Source organism: Podarcis vaucheri (genome assembly GCF_965113315.1).
Source record: "Podarcis vaucheri genome assembly, chromosome: 9".
Classification (NCBI taxonomy): domain Eukaryota; kingdom Metazoa; phylum Chordata; class Lepidosauria; order Squamata; family Lacertidae; genus Podarcis; species Podarcis vaucheri.
Window position 1 is genome coordinate 79,188,059 of NC_138767.1, and position 17,128 is coordinate 79,205,186.

The 17,128-nt window shown below is 43.6% G+C and overlaps 1 long non-coding RNA gene across 1 annotated transcript in view; it reads left to right on the plus strand.

The window, feature by feature from the left end:
- Positions 1-8,506, plus strand: part of LOC309541160 — a 92,637-nt gene extending 84,131 nt beyond the window's left edge. The window contains exon 3 of the long non-coding RNA XR_014223654.1: positions 8,381-8,506. This is a non-coding gene — a long non-coding RNA (uncharacterized lncRNA). The remainder of the gene's footprint in view (positions 1-8,380) is intronic.
- The last annotated feature ends 8,622 nt before the right edge of the window (positions 8,507-17,128 follow it).

Genomic DNA, 17,128 nt, shown 5'->3' on the forward strand with positions numbered 1-17,128 from the left:
AATATGTCTGTGGAGAGGGTCTGGGTTTGGGTCTGGTGTGGTTGATTGGTGACGGCGTTCTGTGTGCCTCTGGTTCTGGTGTCGGTTTTTGTGGGGAGGGCTAATTTCCAGATGTCTGGCAGGCGGGACGTGTCGTCACGCTTGTTCATGTTGTGAGGGTGTTTCTCGATGGCTTCCATGATTATTCTCTTGTGGTGATGTTCCATGTTAAAGAGCAATTTGGAATCTGCAAAATTAATTTCGTGTCCTGTTTCTTTCATGTGTTGGAAAAGAGAGGAAGTTTTTTCTTCTTTTTTGACGGCATTCTTGTGTTCTGCGATACGTGCATTTATTCGTCTGTTTGTTTGTCCAATGTACGTGGCTGGGCAGACTTTGCAGGGTATTTCATAGACCCCTTGGTTTTCCAGCTGGATTTTGTCTTTTGGGTTTCTGAGGATATTGGCTATTTTTTGGTTGGTGCAGAAGGCTGTTTTGATATTGTGTTTATGGAGGATTTTGCTGATTTTGTCTGTAGTGCCCTTGATATAAGGAAGGAGGGCCATGCCATTGTTTTCTTCTGTGTCTTGGTTTTTGGGGGGTGTTTCTTTTTGGATTAGCTTCGTAACCCTGTTTTTCTGGTATCCATTGGCGATTAACACATTTGAGAGATTCTGTAACTCAGTTGTCAAGTGGTCTTTGTCAGCCAGGCGTTTGGTTCTGGAGATGAGAGTTTTGGCTACGGAGTTTATTTGTGCAGGGTGGTGGTGTGATTGTGCATGTAAGTAGCGGTTGGTGTGTGTTTTTTTCCGGTAGATAGTGTGTCCTAGGGAGCCATCAGGTTTTTTGTAGATTAGGACGTCAAGAAAGGGGAGTTGGTTGTTGTCTTCTATTTCCATAGTGAATTGTATTTTGGGGTGTAGGCTGTTGAGATGTGTGAGGAAGCTATCTAGTTTTTCTTTCCCGTGTGGCCAAATTACAAAGGTGTCGTCAACATATCTGAGCCAAAGTTTGGGTTTGTGTTCTGACTTGTCTAAAGCATTGGTTTCAAAGTGTTCCATGTACAAATTTGCGATGACCGGTGAGAGGGGTGATCCCATAGGTGCTCCTTCTATCTGTTTGTATCTTTGTCCATTGTGGATGAAGTACGTGTTGGTTAGGCAGTGGTTGGTCAGGTCCAGGATGTATTTGTACACAGATCTGGCTGGCACAAAGCACAAAACCACAGCTCGCCCCTATACACGAAGCCAAGCCAGAGCACAACTAAATGCAGCACAGCCATCTTCTCAGAAAAACTCTTCACAAGCTCAAGAGGTCAAGACACGAAAGCTTTAGCAACTAATCTACACTTAATGACCCACCCAGTGGTATTCAGAATATCACTCATGAAATCACTCAAGATATCCCTCAAGTAATTAAGGAACAAAAGAAGAAAAGGCACACTAATCTAGGGACTTCCTCTCAGCCCAGAACGTTGGAGGCTATACACCACACCCCTCAACAGTATTTATAGGAACTCAAACACCAGATTCTGCTCTGTTCCAGTAACAAGAAGCCGAAAGCACCAGCCTGAAGATGACCAGTGAGACCTCGTCGAAACGTCGCACAGACACCCCGACTCTTACACGGGAAGACACCCGAAGACACCAAAACCTGCATATATATATATATATATATGGGATTGCAAATCAGTTATGCCAAGCCTGCTGCTTCCACCTGGTTCCGATCCCCTTTAAATGCACAATGCTACAGTAGCGCTTGAAACTTCTGCCACCTGTTCCGTCTTCTGATACTGCAGCATAGGGAGGCGACATTTTTCTAAACTTGGCCTTACAAATTCTGGCCTTAACACAGCACAGGCCATTCACAGCTCTAAAGAGGGTTGCAGTGTTGCAACTATCTCAGAATCAGATTCTATGGAATTTCCATAGCCCACTTCAACTTTTACATAAACGGCTTAGGATATGGCTTTGGCTACCTAGATTTTAAACACTGCTGCCACCCCATGGATCTATAAAAACATAGAGTCTCTTTCAGGGTGTCTTGAGAATGACACTCTAAGGGTAGACAGATTTCAAAGAAATGAGTTAATGAAAGTGGGTCCCCAGATATTTAACACTAGAACACTGCTCTATAAAGTTCCCTTTCCAAGAGACATTTGTGTGTTGAATAAGATGGACCACTAGAATTTAACCACAAAGAAAATGGTATAATGGTTCCCCTGAGGAAAGGTCAATATTGATTATTGATTTAGTCTTTGCTTTTTGGTGTATTCATCTTCAAAGCTAAGCCATCTGCCAACGTAACATCGTTTTTCCATCCTCCTCTGCTTTTGCAGGAAGTTGTGTTTGGCATGAACACACTCTCTGATGATTTGAATAAATAAACAGAATCCCTCTTAGTTACTTACTTGCTGTCAACTTTTAATTGGTATTTATATAATGGGCAATAAGTTGTTTAGTTGTTATTAAGTAAAATCAGCATGGAAATCAATAAGCAATGGCTTTTAATACCATTGCTCTCTATCCAGCCACAAGCCCAATAATCACCTTTGGAATTGCCTTTGAAATTTAGAAAAATAAAAACAAACACGAATTTTATTTATTTAGGGATTGAAAATATGACCAACAGCACCACCTTATAGTGTATATTCCTAGATGCTAGCACTCACTAGAATGTTTCTTTGGGTAAAAATCTTGGAGCAAAAATCTTGTGCAAAACAAAATGCAAATTTCGTTGAGGCTGCATTTCTGTACCTCTGTTTCATAACACTCATTTGGAATATATTGATTACATACAAAATGAAAGTGCTTTTTTCCTGTTTGCTTGGTAAGCTGTAATCTTTAAGTGGTTAAGTCACAAGGTTACTACAACTAACGTTCACTTTTATTTCTTAATGTTATGCTTGATTATTATACATTCGTTAAACTTTGGTTCATGCACTCACAGCTATCCAGATACAACAGCATGCAAGGACGATGACTTAGCTGTTCACTTCTTTGAAAGAAGGGGACAGGATGTGGTGTTGCCCATCTCTATGTGCACATCTGAGAATGGTGAGATGAATGTCTAGAGTGACTTGGTGTCCCAGACACAGCAAAATTACAAAATTATTTCATGATTTTTCCATACCAGTTTCAAAAATGTTACAGGTTAAGATTGGAGGATCTCTCTCTCTCTCTCACCCACCCACCCACACACCACATTGCTAAAATTGTTAGATGAATGGCTGCAAGTTTCAATATGACATAATGCCACAAGTCACTGCTTTGATTTTTTAAAGACTAGATGATAATTGTTTGATCATTTTATTAAAAAATAGTCCTAGATGTCAAAGACTTTCCTCCATCAAAACAAGTGTTATTAACTTCAATTATGGCTGCCAGGAGAACTGTGAAGTCCTTTTAGTGTATTTCAAAGTATTTCATCTGGACATTTTGGAAAAACATACATTCTTATTCATAACCCCCAGAACTGTTCTGATTTATAAGCTCTGCTCAACTGTAAATCATGGAAATGAAGATTTTTTTTAAAAATGCGATGGCATCAAGCCTGAGCAAAGGGAAGAAGGAATGTAGTTTTTATATTGCCAATTACCATTAAACATTATATTTGTTTATTTAGTAGAGAGTCCAAGATGCATACACAGGAAGGCACAGTGTAATTATCTGAACTTTTATTGAAAGAAAGAAAAAATAAATCTCTTAAGTGATTTTAGCAGTTATATTTGTAGCACTGCAGCCTCGAAGGAAATGCTAATATTTGTGTCAAAGCGGAAAAATGCTTTTAGTCAATGTTTAATTGACAAAGTTGATTGAAACTATACTTCAGCTGCTTTGTGGGACACCAAGTCTACTTGGAAAAATGAGTTGATCCTACATCAATTAAGGTGAAAGAATTGTGGAAGCTGGTGGTCATTATGGTGTCTGAGGCTGCTTTGTGGAGGAGTGGAAGGGGGCAGGCTGCTTCTCTATGAGACAAAGGGCAGTGACTGCAGCCTTGGATGTCAGTCATGCAGTACAGTAATGAACTTCAAAGAACATGATTTCCACCCACAAAGTGGCATCCAGTGCCTGTATCCAGCCTGTGTATTAGAGAAAAGTATTTTCTCTTTTAACACTGGAACTTGTGGACATCCAATGAAGTTGAATGTTGGAAGATTTAAGGCAGATAAAAGGAAGTCCTTCCTCATGGCTGGTGCCTTCATTATGTATCTTTATTTTATTTTATTTTAAAATATTTCTTATTGGTTTTTCCATATATACATCCTCTAACAATATTTCTCTAGCAGTTTTCCAGATTTTCCTCCCACCTCCCCTGGACTTCACTCATACTCCCATTTTGTTTTATTTCCATATTTTTCACCCTTGCAAATTGCTTCCCCAAAATTTCCCCAATACATATAATCTTATTTTTATTATATACAATTGTGATTGTTTACTCAAACCCTGTCAATGAGTCCAGTCCTTTATACTGTCTCTTCTAATACAGTATATTCTAAATGGTTCCCATTCTCTTTTAAAGTCTTGTTGTCTTTTTCATGTAGTTTATCTGTTAGTTTTGCCAGTTCTAAATATTCCACAAGTTTCCTTTGCCATTGTTCTTTCCTTGGTATTTCTTCTGTCTTCCAAGCTTGTGCTAATATAATTCTTGCCGCTGTTGCTGCATACATAAATAATTTATAATTTCCCTTTTTTAATTTCTTGATCTAAAATTTCTAGGAGGAATGCTTCTGGTTTTTTAACAAAAGTTTTTTTAAACATTTCTTGCAATTCATTATATATCATTTCCCAATAATTTCTAACCTTTTTGCATTCCCACCACATATGATAAAATGTACCAACTTTTTCTTTACAGTTCCAACAAGTTTTTGATCCCTTTTTATACACTTTTTCTGGAGTAATATACCATGTATACATCATTTTCATATAATTCTCTTTCAGCAAACTACAATCTGTACATTTTAAATTCACCTTCCGCATCTTTTCCCAGTCTTCAAGTTGTATATTGTGACCTGCATCCTGTGCCCATTTTATTTGTGCTGACTTTACCATTTCATCCAATGTTTCCCCATATAGCAGGAGACTGTACATTCATTCTGTCTCTTTAGGCGCCAGGCCAAAACGTTTCTCTTCAGCCAGGCGTTGGGCTACTTAACATTCTAGGGCCTTTTAAATGTGGGAGGGAGTTACCGTATTGGTTTCTTTTGCTTTTGCTTTATTATTTATTTTGTGTTTTCCTGGGAGCTTCTGTGCTCATGTTCTGCTCCCTGGGTTCCCTTGAGGGCATCTGGTTCGCCACTGTGAGAACAGGATGGTGGACTAGACGGACTTGATCCAGTAGGCTCTTATAATGTTCTTAATATCAGCCAACCTGTTTACTGGGATTATGAACAGAGGCTCCACTCTCGACTCCTCCATCATTTGAGGTGAGATGGGGGGGGGCAGCCAGAAAAAGTGTGCAGTGCTGTCCACTTATAGAGCTCTCTCCCAGGGAGGCTTGACTAGTGCTGACTATATTGTGCTTTCAGTGAAAAGAAAATACTTGCTTGTTCTCATAGCTCTTTTTTTTTTAAAAAAAACTGATGCTTTCAATTGCTGGTGTCCACTGTGATATTGCTTCGTTGGTTTTCTTGTTTTGTTGTGAAGAGTTCTGGGAGCTGTTTGATTGCAGGGCATTATATCTAACACAATATTACATTACAATAAACCTCTTTTGTTGACCACCAGCATTACGCTTTCCATTTTTAAGTTCGGAAAAGAGTAGTTGCTTTGGAAGATGATCATCAGGCATCTGCACAACATGACCAGTCCAACAAAGTTGATGTTGATGAATCATTGCTTCAACACTGGTGATTTTTGCTTCATCCAGTACACTGATATTAATTCGCCTGTCTTCCCAAGTGATGTGTAAGATTTTCGGAAATACCGTTGATGGAATCTTTCAAGGAGTTGGAGATGGCATTTGTAAGTGGTCCATGTTTCACAAGCATATAGTAAGGTTGGTAGTACAATAGCTTTGTAAACAAGCATTTTGGTTTCCCTGCGAATGTCTCAGTCCTCAAACAAGTCTCAAGTCTCTAGGCAAATCTTAAAAAAAAAGTAGTATAAACACAGACAACTGGGAAACACTGGCCTGTGAGCGCTCCAGTTGGAGAACAGCCGTTACCAAAGATGTCATGGGCTTTGAAGACACTCAAACTCAGGACGCAAGGGAGAAACGTGATAAGAGGAAGGCACGCTTGGCAAATCCACACCATGATCAACTCCCGCCCAGAAACCAATGTCCCCACTGTGGAGGGATGTGTGGATCCAGAATTGGCCTCCACAGTCACTTATGGATTCATTGTTAAAACCGTGTTTATGGGAGACAATCGGCTGGCCAAGGGGGCGTGGCCTGCCCCATTTAGGGCCGGCGCATCCGAGGATACCCTCTTTCCACGCTTGGCCTCAGCAGGTCCCCCCCCATTAGGTAGGCTCCATGCCATTGCTATGGACTTTGGTTGGTTGCCGTCGAGGGGCCTGGTAGGAATTTTTTCCAATTGGCAAATTGGCACCAGCCATTTCATTTTTCACCTACCTTGTAGCAAATCGTCACAACTCCTGTGGCATTGGCAGTTAGGCATTGGTAGGGGTATTGTTATGCAGATGAGAGGGGGGGGGAACAAGTGCCATCACCTTCCCCCAAATCAAAGGGTAGTCCGGTAAAGGATTCCGGGGTGTGTGGCCTTGTCCTAAGCCTATGGAGGTGTGGGCCCACAGCACGCCCCTGAGCGGTGACCCCGGGGGAGCTCCTAGTTGATGTGCATCAGCAGGACTCCCCCTACTGGCAGTTAACCCTTGCCGGTCTTCAAGCAAACAGGCTGAAGCCGGTTAGTCGATAGGACCAATGCCTAAGCCAATAACGCTCAATTCCTGTAATCAAAAAAGTTGTGGCCTAATTTGACCCATTAACCTAAATTCTTGTGTCTCGTGTCTTTATTTCCAAGGAGGGAGGCGGGAACTCGCCACGCAATCTTATTTGGCTGCAAGTGATCGCCAAAGAAGAAGAAGAAGACAATACAATGAAATATTTCTAGAACAAATTTACAAAGTGCTTTTACAGTGCAAGCCTCTACTTGTTAGGAGTAGTTTTAGGGTTGCAGCGTCTTCCTCTTCAATGATGGTTCTTGTTTAAGTCCCTTCCGTGTGTGTGAGTGTGTGTGTTTTCAACAAGTGAACATAAAACTTGGTTTCAAATCAGGCAGATGGGTCAAAAACTAATATTGTGATCATCTTTAAACAGTCCCGGCTGCCCCCAAAGAATCCTGAGAACTGTAGTCCACTGTTTGGTGCTGAGAGTGGTTCGGAGACCCCTATTCCCTTCAAGGAGGTTCAATTGTCCATAATGCATTTTTATTCATTATTCAGATTACACAAAAAACAACAAAAAATGGTACACAATATACAAATAAGAATATCAATAAACTTATCAGCATACAAATAAATATACATTTACATATCTTATTATTTTCCTTCCTCAAATTATTCAAAAAATCCTAAAAGAAAAATCGTAATGTTTCGAGCTCTACTGAGCCCTCGACTCCCCTCCACCCTTTTGGTAAGAATCAAATCAATTCCGCAATCACGCATTTTGCTTTAACCTTAAAAATTTATCATTCACTGTTAGGTTTGTTTCAGCCCCACCAGTTTCCTCTACACATTAATTCCAATATAGTTCCAATATTTATTCCAATTTTCCTGAAATTTCTGTTCATCCTGGTCTCGTATTCTAAATGTTAGTTTAGCAAGTTTGGCATAGTTTGCCATTTTGACCTGCCAATCATTTTATACTAGGTATGATTTCCGTTTTCCAGTTTTGTGCCAACATAATTCTTGCTGCTGTGGTGGAGGTTCAATTGTCAGAGTGGTTGAACTGTCAATCATTCTCCCCAGAGAATTCTGGGAATTGCACCTCTATAAGAGGAACAGGGGTCTCCAACAACTCTTAGAACTACAGTTCCCAGGGTTATTTAGGGAAAGCCATGGCTGTTTAAAGTGGTACAATACAATTTTAAATATATTGTACAGTGCAGATGGGGCCTCATTCAGGTATTTCCCAGCCCTATGGATGTGGAAGAAATTTGGTTCAGTTAGCATTTTAATGAAGCTCACTAATTTGCATTTTGCAAAACAGTATAGAATAATAGAATTGTAGAGTTGGAAGGGACCATGAGGGTCATCTAGTCCAACCCCCTGCAATGTGGGAATCTTTTGCCCAATTTGGGGCTCAAACCCACAACCCTGAGATCTCATTCTCTACTGACTGAGCTAGGAAGAGGTCATGAACCAATATCTGAGTTATTCTTAAAAATTAGCAAATTCTACAGATTGTGTTTCTGTGCGCTGCTCTGGTTCGCCAGAAGCGGCTTAGTCATGCTGGCCACATGACCCAGAAGCTGTACACTGGCTCCCTCGGCCAAGAAAGCGAGATGAGCGCCGCAACCCCAGAGTCGGTCACGACTGGACCTAATGGTCAGGGATCCCTTTACCCTTTACAGATTGTGTAATGCAGTTTTCCAGTAAAAAAAATGCATACGAAGATGGATATAGAAGGGGAAAGTATGCATAAAATGAATAAGGAAAAAGCATACAAAAATGCATTACATTAAGGCAAATTACTTGTTAAAAGTATATACTGTATTAGGATAAATGTGTCCTAAAAACCTGGCAAATTTCATGAGGACTTTTGCAATTGCAGTTGCAGACTGACATGAAAATGTGACAAACTACACTTAAGATTGGAAACTTAAATTTAGCATTTGGGGTAAGGCTAATACATTTAAGATGAATATATTGCCACGGATAATATATGTACTTTGTGGTATTTCCCCAAGTATAATTTCAAACGATTAATGGGATATTTAGGAAGTTTATTTGGGATAATTCACCATGTTTTTCACTTTGGCGAACCCGGCTGCCAGTATATGAAGGTGGTATTAATTTTCCAGACATTAGCTTACATTGCAAGGTGTATTTGTTACCATGTGCTGAAGATCCACATTTCCCCCCCTATTAATACCCAGCTTGGGAAGTTTAAGGGATGGTTTATTTTATACCTCTTGTTGGATGGCTAGTGTTGGGTTCTAAATAAACTTCACGCAGGCCCAGCATTTCACATTTTCCTCTGGCAGTAAACCAGACAGCTAATGACAGCTAACATACTCCCCAACTGTCCAGTTTTAAGCAGGGCATCCCAGAATAATAGACACCAATCCTGGCTTCTGTCTGCGTCATGTCCCAGTTTTTGGTCTGGCACTCTTCACGCCAGAGCGCTGGACCAAAAGATGGTCACTCTGGCACTCGTCAGCAGGTTTGTGCCAGAGCGCCTTCTGGAACCTTCTGAATTGAGCCAGAGTCCTGGACTGGAAGGCGCTCTGGCACGACTCTGCGGACGTCCCCATTTTTGGAATGAAGATGTTGGAGGGCGTGAGCTAATGGGAAAACTCCAGCGGAGAGAAGTCTGGGACTGGATTTTACATAGTGTCACCTCGTTTCCTGATGCGGGTTCATTTTTAATTGTCAGGTTTCAGGGAATCTGATCCCTCCCACGGGGGCAACCAAGAAGCAGATAAACAAGAGGAGTTCTTACCAAGTAATTTATTCCATAATTCACAGAGAGACACGAAGAAATGCAGTCTCCCTAAGATAACGGCGTTTTCCCAAGTAAAGTCCCATCCCCTCCATCTCTCTTATCCTCCATCACCCCTACACTGGCTGATCTGGGCTTCGGCCTCTGAGCTTTCTGTTCTACTACTCTCCTAGTCCTGGGAGAAGGGGGCTCAGGAATGCTCTTCAAACATTGGGTCTGTCAGCTGTCTCTCCCCTGGTGCTTCTTCTTCTTTCTGCTGTTCCTCTCCCAATATTTCTCAGCTTCCCCCCTCTGCAGCCTCTGAACAATGGCCTTCTGCAAACCATTGTTCTAAATCTATACTGTCTTCCTGTTCTCAGGAAGGTTCTGGGGGGCAGCCCCCACCATTCCTCCTCAGTCCAGCTCCTGATAGTAACCATTTTATTCATTTTCTTGTTATATTTCTTCCAGGGAGCTCAAAACAGTGTACATGGTTCTCCCCCTCCTCGTTTTATCCTCACAACAATCCTGTTAGGTTAGGCTGAGAGATGGTGACTGGCACAAGGACACCTAATGAACTTGACGGCTGAGGACTGAACAGGTCTAGCACTCTCACCACTACAGCGAACTGTTGTGTGAATTCCCAGCCAGCACCTCTTTCAGTTAGTGATGCAGAGAACCAGGGCCTAAGGTGCAAGCCGCCTGAGCAGTGGGGTCACGCAGTGCCTTATGGCCTGGATTTCCCATGGGAAGAGAAGCAGGGCTTCCTTTGTCCAGCGCCCCGTACTTGTCTATGCCCTGCACTTCCCTCATTATTCACTTTCTCCTTTGTAGGTAGACACAGACCATGCCTGCCGCGCCAAAGAGCCAGAGACAATGCATGCATTGCTTATGTAAGTATCCACTGGCCCTTGAGAGACTCAGAATAAACTGTACGCTATTACGTGATAAAGAACATGTGATGGAAAGAAGAAATTCCAGAATCTACAAAAGAACTTTGGGGCAGAGCTGCTGTTTGCCCAGAACACTTTGTTTATTTTATTTCTTAAAAACGAGGAATATTCCTTGGAGAGGTGACATTTTGTTTTCGCTTGAGTCCCATAGGTGTCAGACAGAGTGCAATTATAAATATGGCCATTTAGAAACAGAAAGCACTGGATATATATATATATATATATATATATATATATATATATCCCATTTCAACATGTCATTCTCAACCAATTTTTGGTGTAAACAGTTACCATTCTGTACCACTAGTCGGGGGGGGGGGGAGGACCTCTGCTTCAATATGATATGATATGGAGTATTGCAGGAAACTTACTTTGCAACCTGCTTGAAAGGGCAGCTTAGAAAGACCTGGAAACTAACAAACAAATGAATATTGCCGCATTTTCTGACTGACTTACCAGACAAACTACTGTGACTTAGGATCTTTGCTAATATTACTAAATTCTTTATTACATTATACAATATCAGTAAATTCTTTAGAAAGGTTTAGAAAGCAACTTCCTTATGTCAGGAATTTCGCTAGCAGTTTGAACTGTGCCCCAATAAGGGAAAAATGTTATCCTTCTTGAATGAAGCAATTTGTCTGGATATCAGTCATGAGGACGGATCTCTTTTCTCTGTTCTCTCTTTTAATTCCTTTTTCTTTTCTTCTCTTTTTCGCCTCTGGATTAACCTTTCAGTTTGGACAAAAAAAGATATTTGACAATAATCTTTGTATTTCTCTTTATGAACTCTAATAAAATTTATGGAAACAAAACAAAAATATCGACAACTAGACTGGAAACTCTGGGGCTGACAGGAGCCTGGAGGACTTGTGGGAAAGCGGTGGTTGCTGCTGCTGCTGCGCTACCCCGCACATCAGCTGTTAGGCAGCATAAACAATGAGCAGCATAAACAATGCCCCGCTGTGCCTCTGCCCTTGCTGATGTCTTCAGGCTCCGGGGAGGGTCTCCTCCCATGCCATGAGGTCTCTCCGGGTCTCTCCCACCATTTCTGGGTTTGAATTGCATTATTTCATTATTTCCCGGTGACGCATGTTATATGCAAGTAGAATGCCCGTAAAGGGGGGGGGGGTGCCTATATGTAAAAATAAATGCTGAAAGCTCCAATTTGCATTTTGTAGCTAACCCAAACAATATAAATGTTAACCCATTTCTTTAAATATTCAAATAATATTTAAATATAGCAAGTACATCGTAGTCAATGTTTCTCTCTCTCTCTGTAACCTTATAAGCGTGCAGCCTTTTATATGAAGGATATTTTCTTCCTCATTCATAGGCTGCATGAATGCGCTAAAAGTGTCTGCACACTCTGTACACTGAATCACATCTTAAACCATTCCAACATAATTGCACAGTGTTTTTCTCTCCAGACCTTGCAATAACATTTTAAAATCCTCTAATTTAAAACAGTAAAAGACTGAGAAAAAGGGAAATAAGCAAATGAATCCTCCCAAGGGAAGGAGGAAGACTTACTTCTTCCAGGTTTTAATTTCTATTTCTGCTCATTTGATCCACACAACCTTCAGTTGTGTTCTCCAGTGCCCCTCCCTGCATGTCTCCATATAAAATGACAGAAATAGGGGTTGGAGTCAAGACAGTGGTCTCTGCTATGGAATTCCCTGCGGTGGAATCCCCTGTCATAACACATGATAATGGTTACTAGTTTAGGTGACCTTGGGAAAAGGAGCTGGACTGCTCCTTTTCAGAGAAGCGTTGCCTATTAATGCCCATCAGCCACAAAAACTAACTGAAGCTTATGTGTCCTGCAGGAGTTTAGCTCTGAATACCAAAAGATGACAAACAATTGGGGGGGGGGGAGAGACACTGCTGCCTTCATACTATGCTTGGAGGGTTCTGGAAACATCTGCCTGGTTACTGGAGGAAGCAGGATGCTGCATTTGAGAGGGAACGTGCCTACGAGTTTCACCCTCTTCCCGTTCTGTCACCCATGTGCACTATGGACGGATCTACACTCGTGGTTTTTAACGTTAAGGAAGGGTTTTGATAATGTAGGTGGACACAGGACATCCTACTTTTAACATTCTAGTACGTTTTTTTAAAAAAATAAAGTTATTTATTTGGTTTTTAAGATTAACATTTTGCAGTCACGTATCCAACATAGAAATAAGATTCCAAAGAATCTCCCGGACCTCCTTCCTCCCCTTTGTGGATCCTATTGTAAATCATTTCCTCCTGAATCTTTTATAATAACCCAAATCTTTTACCTCTCCAATGTGTCCAAAATTCACCATTAAACTACAAGTGTTATTTCAATCCTACTAACGATTTTAACTGTTTACAATGGTTTTTTTTAAGATAAATTATAAAATTTTCCCATTCCTTATTAAAATTTTGGTCTTCCTGATTTCTGATTCTTCTGGTCATTTTAGCCATTTCGGCATAATCCACCAACTTGATCTGCCATTCTTCTCTGTTCAGGACTTTATCTTCTTTCCATCTCTGAGCCAGTGACATCCGCACAGCTGTGGTCACATGTATAAATAGTCTTTTCTGCTCCCTTGGGATTTCGGCACCTAGAATTCCTAAAAGGAAGGCTCATCATGCATTATTTGTTGTTGTTGTTTAGTCGTTTAGTCGTGTCCGACTCTTCGTGACCCCATGGACCAGAGCATGCCAGGCACTTCTGTCTTCCACTGCCTCCCGCAGTTTAGTCAAACTCATGTTGGTAGCTTCAAGAACACTGTCCAACCATCTTGTCCTCTGTTGTCCCCTTCTCCTTGTGCCCTCCATCTTTCCCAACATCAGGGTCTTTTCCAGGGAGTCTTCTCTTCTCATGAGGTGGCTAAAGTATTGGAGCTTCAGCTTCAGGATCTGTCCTTCCAGTGAGCACTCAGGGCTGATTTCCTTCAGAATGGATAGGTTTGATCTTCTTGCAGTCCATGGGACTCTCAAGAGTCTCCTCCAGCACCATAATTCAAAAGCATCAATTCTTCAGCAATCAGCCTTCTTTATGGTCCAGCTCTCACTTCCATACATCACTAGTGTGAAAACCATAGCTTTAACTATACAGACCTTTGTTGGCAAGGTGATGTCTCTGCTTTTTAAGATGCTGTCTACATACATTATTAGCTTGTCTTTTTAATCGCTTAATTTTTGATGCTGCTATATTGGTGAAACACTGGTGATATGTCCCTATGTAGCATTTTACCTTTTTTTCACTGCATTCAAACTCTGACCCCCCCTTGCAGTGGTATCCAAGGGGTAATGTTCAGGGAGGAATGGAGGAAGGAAGAATTAAAATGTGACACCAGAGGGTGGAGCAGAGCAACTAGAGACCAGCGGTTTTGGAAAATGGTGTGGCCAGGTTTTACTTACATTTGATGAAAGAAACCAAGGTAAAAAACATTTGACTTAACAAGTATGCCCTGTGACGTTTTAGAATGGCATATCTAATTTCGTTCTAATAGGGGAAAATAATGTTAAGCAGGTCAGTATAGATCCAAGGTATGTTAATGGGCCTTTGAGTCTAAGCATAGTGATGCTAAATGCTAGGTCAGTCCATGGACATATGTGTAATCCACCATTCAGGACATAATGTTGAATAAGGGTCTGCCAAACTGGCTTGCATTGATGCAGATGGTGTGAGCCTGTCTCAGTTATGTCCTCCAAGGTTCTTATTGTGGCCCTTCACCCATTTATGAACCCGTCTCAGATTCTCAGTCTGGATGTTATCCTCAGGAGTGCGATAATGTTCAAATCCTTCCCCGACTCTATTTGTGATCAGCAAGCTTATAAACTCTCAGCCCCCCCAATCCAGCCTTCTCCAAATCCCAGCACCAGCCCAAGACATTTTGCCACCTGAGGCAGAATATCAAATCCCCACTCCACCCCCAAATTAAGTTACATCATATTCAAGGTTGACCAAGTTATTTTAGTGTCTGAAACAGAAAATCCCAATCCTCATTGTGTAAAAACACAATCCTCATAATTAACGGTTTTTGCATGGCACCCAAAGTCAGCTGCCTGAAGCAACAGCCTAACACCACCTAATGGTAGGGCCAGCCCTGCCAAACCTCCTTATTTTGCTGCTATGGTGAGCAGGGGTGTCCCATCCTGTTTTGCTACCTGAGGAAAAGGAGCTGCCCTGGGCACATACTGCCTTCCTCCTTTGCGCCTCCACCCGAAGCCTTCCTTCCTGGGGTCACATGGTTGTGGCTTCTGGGTTGTGGCGAGATCTCAAGAGAGCCCGCAAGATCTCATGGAGGCGTCCACAGGCCTCACAAGATCTGGTGGGGCTCTTGTGAGATCCTGGTGGAACATGGAAGCCCCTGCAGCCGCTTCTCTTGACTTCTCTGGCGGTGGCAGCAGTGGGGCTCACAGAGGTGCCCCCTGGATCCTGCAGCTGCTTCCGTCTACCTCATGGATGGTGACTGTGGGGCAGCAATGCATAACTAAAGTAGTGCATCTGTACTCGTCCATTTGGGGCAGAAATGCAAAGTACTTCAGAGAATAAAGCTGCTCAGAGAGAAAGATGGCTGTTCTGCTACGGAAAGGGTGACCCTTGTGATACTCAGAAAATACTTATTGGTCAAACATTTTGACTATCATGACACTATTCCCCTCTCTTGCTCAGAGCAGTGTTTAAAAGAGGGGGAAAGGAGAACGGGCTTTTAAAATAGACACATGATAAAACATTTCCACGAGATAAACAGACACTTGAAAAATAATAACAATCCAAACTGCTACCTGGATTTGGAGTCAGGTACGTATGTTGTTAAAGCAGGGGTACTCAATGTGGTGCCCTTCAGAATTTGGACTCCAACTCCCATCAGGCCCAGGCAGCATGGCCAATGGTTAGGGCAGTGTTTCCCAACCACTGTTCCGCGGCACACTAGTGTGCCGCGAGCTGTTGCCTGGTGTGCCGCGGGAAAAATTAAAAAAATTGAAAGATATTTTTTTTAAAGTCAAATTTTCGATTGGGGCGCTGTCACTAGATGACCCCTGGGGTTCCCTCCCTCCCTCCCGCTCTGCGCCTCCCTCCTCCTCCTCCTCCGGGGAGGCCCTTCCTGGCTCTTGGCCAAGGCTTGGCGGCTGCCACTCACTCACTTGCTCGCCCACCCGTCCCTCCATCCCTGCACCCGGCCTCTCCCCCTCCGTCCCCGGTGCGGGGGCTGCCGGGATCCGTAGTCCCCTCGCCCTTGGGCTCCGCGCCCGCGCGGGGTGCACGAACTACGTTTCCCAGCGTGGCCTGGTGGGCCGGGCGTTTTGTTTGAAGCGCTCTTCTCCCGGCCATGGAATGAGCGCAGCGGCGGCGGCCGGGCGGGCAGGGGCTCTTCCGCGCAGACCCCGCGCAGCCTGCCTGCGCCCCCGCGGAGATCGGGCGGCAGGATGGAGCCCGGGGATCCCCGCGGAGGCGGAGGCTGCCCCCCAGGTAGGGCTGTGTCGGGGGTTTTTATTTTTGCAATGCTGCATCCGCGCCGGAGGGGACGCATCGGACCGCGGGGAGACCCCTTGGCGGGCATGCAAGGCAATGCATGCGTGCAGGCATTGCATGGAGTGCAGTGCAATGCAATGGCAACGCGGCGCCCTGCTTGCATGCATGCATGCAACTTCCACCGGCGCTCCGGACTTGGCAGGTGAGGGGGGTCCCCAGTGGGTGGCAGAGAGAGCCGGGAGGGCGAAGGGGAGCCGGGGGGGGGGAGCAGCGCTGCTCCTCGAGCTGAGCCCGGGGGAAAACTTCGGCGTCGTTGCGCTGGGTGTTGGAAGCGGAGGCTGGCGGGGGCCCCTCACCTGCAAAATCTGGTCGCCTCTCATATATTTCGTGCATTGCATTCATCGCCCACTTTCTCCTCCAAGGAGCTCCCGGGGGCGCGTGTGGTTCTCCCTGTGTTATCCTCGCAACAACAGCCCTGCGAGGTGGGTCAGGCGAGTGGCCCAAGGGAGCACCCAGGGATTGTCCTGGCCAGGTGGGGTGATTTGAACCCTGCTCTCTGCCCGGTCTTCGTCCTCATTTAGCCCCCACATGTGCATGACTGTGCATGACTGAGGTTTCCCCCCCTCGTCTTGGCTATGGTGTGAGTCTGTGCTGTTAATTAATGGGGTTCTGCCTTCGGAGAAGATGAGCCAGCCCTCAAGGAGGTGATTATGTAATTTGCTAGCAATTCATGTCCCTCCCGGCGTGACGCTGCGCGCTGACGTCACGGGGCTGTAATGGTGGTGTGCCTCGAGATTTTTTTCATGAAACAAGTGTGCCTTTGCCCAAAAAAGGTTGGGAAACACTGGGTTAGGGTTGATGGGAGCTATAGTCCTCAATGTCTGGATGGTGCAATATCTGTGTTAAAGGAATGAAGATGGTGAAAGGGGGAAGCAGGGTTCACACTGCAGCAGAAAAACCAAACCCCGCACCATCTCTTTTAGGGAGGAATGTCTCTGCACACCCTAATTGCCTTTTGACCTTGAGAGTCCTATAAAGAACAACAGAAATTCCCTTTCCACTTAAGCTATTTCTGTAGTGTAATGTTTGAATAAGGCAGTCATTCAGGGAAATGCTTCCCCTTGTTAAAGTGTCA